The sequence below is a fragment of the Scyliorhinus torazame genome, chromosome 5 (assembly GCF_047496885.1).
Source record: "Scyliorhinus torazame isolate Kashiwa2021f chromosome 5, sScyTor2.1, whole genome shotgun sequence".
Taxonomy (NCBI): domain Eukaryota; kingdom Metazoa; phylum Chordata; class Chondrichthyes; order Carcharhiniformes; family Scyliorhinidae; genus Scyliorhinus; species Scyliorhinus torazame.
In genome coordinates, this window is record NC_092711.1 from 246,083,522 (window position 1) to 246,091,258 (window position 7,737).

A 7,737-nucleotide genomic window follows, 5' to 3' on the forward strand; every position below is an offset into this window, starting at 1 on the left:
CTCTCTACCTCCCTTCTTAAATAGTGGGGTTACATTAACTATCCTCCAATCTGTAGAAACTGTTCATCCAGCATTTCTCAGGCCACCTCCTTATGTATTCTGGGATGCAGATTATCAGGCCCTTGGGATGTATCGACCTTTAATCCTATCAATTTACCCAACACCATTTTCCTGGTATTACTGATTTTCTTCAGTTCTTTCCTCTCACTAAATCCTGTGTTCCCAAACATTTCTGGTATGTTATTTGTGTTCTCCTTTGTGAAGACAGAACCAAAGTATGTATTTAGTTGGTCAGCCATTTCTTTGCCCCCATTATAAATTCCCCTGTTTCTGACTGTAAAGGACCTACATTTGTCTTCACCAATTCTTTTCTTTTCACATACCTATAGAAGTTTTTACAGTCAGTTTTTATGTTCCCCACAAACTTACTCTCGCATTTGTTATGAAATGGGGGAAATTAAGATTTAAAAATGAATTTGGGGTACAGTAAAAAGGGGAATTGAAAAGGGCAACTGTTTGAAGGGGTTTAGATATGTGGGGCGGGGTTCTCCGACCCCACAAAAGTCGCCGAGGCATGAATCGCGCCGCCCGCTTCGGAGAATGGCGGGGACCGGCGCGACGCTATGGATCCCGGGGCTGCCCGAATTCTCCCGGCCGTTTGGGCCGAAACCCCGCCGATGTGACCACGGATCACGCCGGCATAAATTAAACCACCTATATAACGGCACCAACCAGTGCTGATGGTTGACACCGTACAGCGCGGAGGTAGGTCACGGCGTGGGGTGGCTGCAGGAGAAGTGACTGCATGGCCGCAGTCTGTGTGTGTGTGGGGTGGGTGTGTGTGTGGGGTGAGGGGGGGAGGGTGTGTGGGGGGTGAGAGGGATGGGGGGTGGAGGGGGGGTGAGAGGAGTGGGTGGTGGAGGGGGGTGAGGGCGAGTGCCGGGGAGGGGGGAGAGGGCGAGTGCCGGGCAGGGGGGAGAGGGCGAGTGCCGGGGAGGGGCGAGAGGGCGAGTGCTGGGGAGGGGCGAGAGGCCGAGTGCCGGGGAGGGGGGAGAGGGCGAGTGCCGGGGTGAGGGCGAGTGCCGGGGAGGGGGGAGAGGGCGAGTGCCGGGGAGGGGCGAGAGGGCGAGTGCCGGGGAGGGGCGAGAGGGCGAGTGCCGGGGAGGGGGAAGAGGGCGGGTGCCGGGGAGGGGGGAGAGGGCGAGTGCCGGGGTGAGGGCGAGTGCCGGGGAGGGGGGGGGGGAAAACAAGTACCGGGGAGGGGGGAGAGGGCGAGTGCCGGGGAGGGGGGAGAGGGCGAGTGCCGGGGAGGGGGAAGAGGGCGGGTGCCGGGGAGGGGCGAGAGGGCAAGTGCCGGGGAGGGGGGAGAGGGCGAGTGCCGGGGAGGGGGGAGAGGGCGAGTGCCGGGGAGGGGCGAGAGGGCAAGTGCCGGGGAGGGGCGAGAGGGCGAGTGCCGGGGAGGGGGAAGAGGGCGGGTGCCGGGGAGGGGGGAGAGGGCGAGTGCCGGGGAGGGGCGAGAGGGCAAGTGCCGGGGAGGGGCGAGAGGGCGAGTGCCGGGGAGGGGGAAGAGGGCGGGTGCCGGGGAGGGGCGAGAGGGCAAGTGCCGGGGAGGGGCGAGAGGGCGAGTGCCGGGGAGGGGGAAGAGGGCGGGTGCCGGGGAGGGGGGAGAGGGCGAGTGTCGGGGAGGGGGAAGAGGGCGAGTGCCGGGGTGAGGGCGAGTGCCGGAGAGGGGGAAGAGGGCGAGTGCCGGGGAGGGGGAAGAGGGCGAGTGCCGGGGTGAGGGCGAGTGCCAGGGAGGGGGGGGGGAACAAGTACCGGGGGGGGGTGAGGGCGGGTGCCAGGGTGAGGGGGAGAGGATGAGTGCCGAGGAGGGTGGAGAGGGTGAGTGCCGGGGTGGGGGGAGAGGGCGAGTGCCAGGGAGGGGGAAGAAGGCAAGGGAGGTTGTCCGCCTGGTCAGGTGCCAGCTTCCAACAGTCGCTCCCATGCAGCCCATGGCACCTGGTTGCGGGGGACGGGGGGGCATAGGGGGGGTATGGGCAATGATGACATGTTGTTGTTTCCCTCCCCCCCCCCCCCCCCCTCCCCCACCCCCCACAGGCCGTCATAAAAACATAAGAACTAGAAGCAGGAGTAGGCCATCTAGCCCCTCGAGCCTGCTCCACCATTCAATGAGATCATGGCTGATCTTTTGTGGACTCAGCTCCACTTTCCGGCCCGAACACCATAACCCTTAATCCCTTTATTCTTCAAAAAACTATCTATCTTTATCTTAAAAACATTTAATGAAGTAGCCTCTACTGCTTCACTGGGCAAGGAATTCCATAGATTCACAACCCTTTGGGTGAAGAGGTTCCTCCTAAACTCAGTCCTAAATCTACTTCCCCTTATTTTGAGGCTATGCCCCCTAGTTCTGCTTTCACCCGCCAGTGGAAACAACCTGCCCGCATCTATCCTATCTATTCCCTTCATACTTTTATATGTTTCTATAAGATCCCCCTCATCCTTCTAAATTCCAACGAGTACAGTCCCAGTCTACTCAACCTCTCCTCGTAATCCAACCCCTTCAGCTCTGGGATTAACCTAGTGAATCTCCTCTGCACACCCTCCTGCGCCAGTACGTCCTTTCTCAAGTAAGGAGACCAAAACTGAACACAATACTCCAGGTGTGGCCTCACTAACACCTTATACAATTGCAGCATAACCTCCCTAGTCTTAAACTCCATCCCTCTAACAATGAAGGACAAAATTCCATTTGCCTTCTTAATCACCTGTTGCACCTGTAAACCAACTTTTTGCGACTCATGCACTAGCACACCCAGGTCTCTCTGCACAGCTGCATGTTTTAATATTTTATCATTTAAATAATAATCCCTTTTGCTGATCAAGTTTGCTGATCAGCGATGTTGGCTGCCGTGGCGGCAGCCGCACTTCTTCATGTTGTCCTTGGAGATGAGGAGGAGAAGGAGCGTGCCAGAGAGGCGGCGCAGGCTGCCGCAGAGGGGCAGGTGGCAGCCACCCAGGCTGGAGGGCCGCCCACCCGACAGGATGAGGAGGAGGAGCAGGGGGAGCACGAAGAGGAGGAGGAGCACGAGGAGGGGGAGGATGAAGTTGTGGCGCCACGGCGACGGAGATGCCCCCCACCACCCACCCACCAACCACACCCACCCCACCCACATGCACACCGCCCCTCCATTGTAGATCCACCTGAGGCACAACAGGCCGGGCTCACACGGTGGCCGGTGGAAGCGTGTCTATTGCAGGCCATGGAGGATGATGACAACCCACTCTGCGATGAGCTCCTGGATCCACATCGTTGGACAATGTCTGACCCAAGGCCACGGTACCACCCTCCACCCGGACCATCCCTGCATGCAGCCGTGACACTGCAGCGCACGGTCCCGTCCTCTGCCCGGGGGGATGGCGAGGGCAGCCCGGGGGGGGGGGGGGGGGGGGGGTGCACATTTACCTGGGGCCGATGTAAGACCACTCCTCACACACACTTGCGCGCAATGAACACAACACCCCCGCACGCATCGGACAGAGCACAAAGGCAGCTTCTGTAGGTGTGAAAGTGATTTTAATAACAAACAGTCCAGCCACGTGCCCTAGCCCCTATAACTAATCTGTGCCCTGCACCCATGCCAACTTACTCAGTGTCTAATTGTTTGGCCTTACGGGCCCTTTGACTACGTCTAGGTGGTTCCCCAGACGGCACAGCAGAACTGGAGGTGGACTCCTGCGATTCCTGCCCTGTGACTCGGGATCCCTTTGGTTTCCTGGGGCGTCCTGGCCTAGATGGGCCAGGCTGCGGCCCGGGCAATTGGAATGGCGAGCTGCCATCCTGTCCTGCCCGTTGCCCACCAGATGCACCTGGGACGGAAGGGGGGGGGGGAGTCCGAGGTGCTGCGGTGTGCCGGGACCTCCCCTACAGGGGGACCCGGGACTGACCCTGCACCTCCTCTTCCCTCGGGGTGACGGATGTCCCACAGGTCTCTACATGGATCGGGGGTGCGAACGGACCGGCCATCCGAAGCCCCCCCCGACACCTGGCACTGCCAGACCTGGAGACTCACCCTGGTATCAACAAGGGTCTGCAAGTTTGCAGCCATGGAACTCAGGGAGTTGGCCATCCCTGTCTGTGTCTGGGCGATGCCGGCCAGCACCTGGGCAATGGTGCCGATGCCCTCAGCGATGGACTGCTGAGACTGGGCCACTGCCTGCTGAGACTGGGCCACTGCCTGCTGAGATTGGGCCACTGCCTGCAGAGACTGGGCCACGGCGTTGAGCGCCTCTGCCATGTGCCGCTGGCTTTGGCTCATGGCCTCCTGTGAGAGGGCAGCCATGTCCTGGGCCACAGACGCCGCTTGCACGGAAAACCCCAGGCCTCGCAAACCGTTCCCCATGTCTGACACCGTCGCACCCATTGCCTCCACCGCGGACGCCACCCGCGCGGTTTCAACCTGGGTGGCACGCAGGACCGGCACCACTCCCAGCTCCTGGACGCGGGTGGACTCCTCCACCTGCGACTGCAGCCGCTGCAAGCCGGCCGTCACCCTCTTCGCTCGTCCCAGGTTCGGTGGCTGCATCGGGTCTATGGGTGGGTGTGGTAACTCCAGGAACCCGGACCCGTCTGGGTGGCAGATGTTTGCTTGCGCCAGAATGCCCTCCGACCTCCCGGTCCTTCTGCTGCTCCTACCTCCACCTGCTGTACCGGGACGGCTGTGTTGTGCGCACCAATGAGTGTACCAGACGTCTCATCACTAAAGTGCCCAACCGAGGTGCGTGTCTCTGCGATGGTGGAGGGTGTTGAAGACAGCAGTGGCGTTGTGTCGTGAGCATCATCCGACCCAGGGTCCATGGTCCCCTGGAGTGGCGGTTCGTGTCCACCCGTCCACTGTGTGACAGTATCCTGTATTTCGGTGTCATGTGTGTCGGTGTCCCGGGTAGGGGTGTCATGTGTGTCGGTGTCCCGGGTAGGGGTGTCATGTGTGTCGGTGTCCTGGGTAGGGGTGTCATGTGTGTCGGTGTCCTGGGTAGGGGTGTCCTGGGTAGGGGTGTCCTGGGCAGTGGTGTCCTGGGTAGTGGTGTCCTGGGTAGGGCTGTCCTGGCTCGGCTGCGACGGGGCCTGTGGCTGCCCCCCTCGTCGCTGGGTGTCACACGCCTGCGTCGCCGCACTCGCACGAGACGGGGTCGTCGTCTCCTTGTTTCTCCGGGCCTGTCCGTCACGTGGCCGGCCTGGGGCGTTGTGTGGGTGTCGCATGCCGGAGGGGCCGGGCCTGTCCCTGTCTCGTGGCCGCACTGCGGCGTCCTGCGGGCGGTCGGCATCTGAAGGGACGGGTGCCTCGACGTTTGGTCCTGCAATACACAATACAGCATGCATGGTTGGACATGCAGGCGGTGATCGGGAGATATGGGGGAGGGGGGATCTGGGGGATATGGGGGAGGGGGATATGGGGGAGGGGAGATATGGGGAGGGGGGCTTTGGGGGATATGGGGAGGGGGATATGGGGAGGAGGGATATGGGGGATATTGGGAGGGGGGATATGGGGATATGGGGGAGGGGGTATATGGGGGTTATGGGGAGGGGGCATATGGGGGATATGGGGGAGGGGGGATATGGGGAAGGGGGGATATGGGGTTATGGGGAGGGGGATATGGGGGATATGGGGAGGGGGGATATGGGGAGGGGGATATGGGGGATATGGGGAGGGGTGATATGGGGGAGGGGGATATGGTCGATATGGGGAGGGGGATATCGGGGATATGGGGGGGATATGAGGAGGGGGATATGGGGGATATGGGGAGGGGGATATGGGGGAGGGGGATATAGTGGAATGGGGACGGGCCGTGGGTGTCTCACTTGGCACCTCCGACCTCTGTATCGGCAACCTCCCAGTCCTCGGGTCCGCCTGCCAGTTCCAGGGCCCTCTCCTCATGAACGGTGATGGGCTCTCATCAGCTGGGCCCCCTCCAGTCCTTTGACGCTCCCTTTTGTTGTGTGTGCGCTTCTCCTGTGGGGGGCGGGCGGGTGGGTGGCAGGGATAAAGGGCAACAGTGTTAGACAGGGATATAAATGCAGGACAGCAGTGTGCGTATATTGGCAGAGGTGCACAGCACACTCGGGTTATGGTTAGGTGCACCTGGGGGTGTGCCGCACATCGGGGGGCGGGATGGGGTACTCACCCTGGCTGCCCTGATGAGGTTGTTCACCTTCTTGTGGCACTGGGCGCCTGTCCTTGGTGTCACAGCCACAGCGCTGACGGCCTCTGCCACCTCCCTCCACAGGCGCCGGCTGAGGCGTGGGGCGACCCTGCGGCAGTGTCCAGGGTACAGGGCCTCCCTCCTCTGCTCCACTGCGTCCAGGAGAGCCTCGATGTCGCGCTCCTGGAACCTCTGGGCTGCGCGGCGGGCGGCCATCTTGTCGGGTCTCCGGGGGGGGGTCTTAGTCGGGTCTTTTGTGCTGTGACGGCGCGCATCTGCGGCGGGTGCCGCTGTCGCGAATGGCGTCACGCCGCTACTTGCCCATTCGGGGCCAGAGACTTTGCGCCGTCTAGGGATAGCCGACGCCGGAGTGATCCGCGCCATTTTTGGCACGGGGTCCTGGCCATCGCGCTGATTATCGGAGAATCCCGCCCGTGGATTATCGTACCAGTGAGAAAAGCAAGTGTTTACCACTGTGACTAGGGGAAATCAATGGGGTATCAAAGAGGTAACTTCAAAGTGGAGAAATAAAGAAACTGGTGCTTATATGCTGAAAACCGGACCTACAGGGTGGGTAGCATCAAAAGGAAAGAATGATATTCCATAGCACAATAACTGGAGAAATGGACACAGTAGTAGTAGCTACCATCACAGCCACAGTCTCCCAAAAAACAGTTATTGAAAAGGGGCAACAGGTTAAAATCCAAAACTCAAACCAAGAAAATTAGGCCTTCACTGAAACTGAAGACGGTTTTCCCAAACGTGGCCACATAATCTGCGTATGGTAATTGTTGTGTTCTGCTGCTTTGAATAACACAGGCTGCCACTTGATGCAGTCTTAACTAAAGGATGCTCCAGGCTCTGAAATGAGTTCAACGTGTTTATTGAACGATTAACACAGTTCTCAAATGAGTTTGACTCTCTGCTAATCTAACTGTAGTAACTCAGTCTAACTGTACCAGCTTGCTCTAAGCCACGTGCTGGGGTGTGATGCTGCTGATCAACCCTGTCTAACTCTCTAGATGTCTGTCTGTGGAAAGAGGCAGGGTGTGAGTGCCTCATCCGTTTTATCGTGTTTATGTCATGCCCCCTTGTGGTGATGCCACCTCTGAGTGTCCTGACTGCCCATTGGTTGTGTCCTATTCTGAGTGTTCATTGGTTGCATGTTTGCATATCATGACAATAATTATTTAGCTCGTAGAGTTATATAACATTGGATGTTGTTTGGGAAAACGGACATCTCAGAGTTCAGCAAATGTAGGTAGTTGGGAACAAAGGGGTAACTTCATATAATACATGTGTGTATAGCCATCAGTGTAGTTAAGTGTACTGTTGTAGTGTGTGATAGTCCTTCTTGTTGTGTGATTTTCTTTTAAGTTAATAAATATTCTTTATTAATTGATCACAAAACACCTTGACTGTTCATCCCTGGTTTGCATATCTTTTCTCACAGGATATCAAACTGAAAATATACACCAAGAATCGCTATTCCAAGTTATCCCTCTGGGTTTTGGGATACCCTCACATTTAACATCA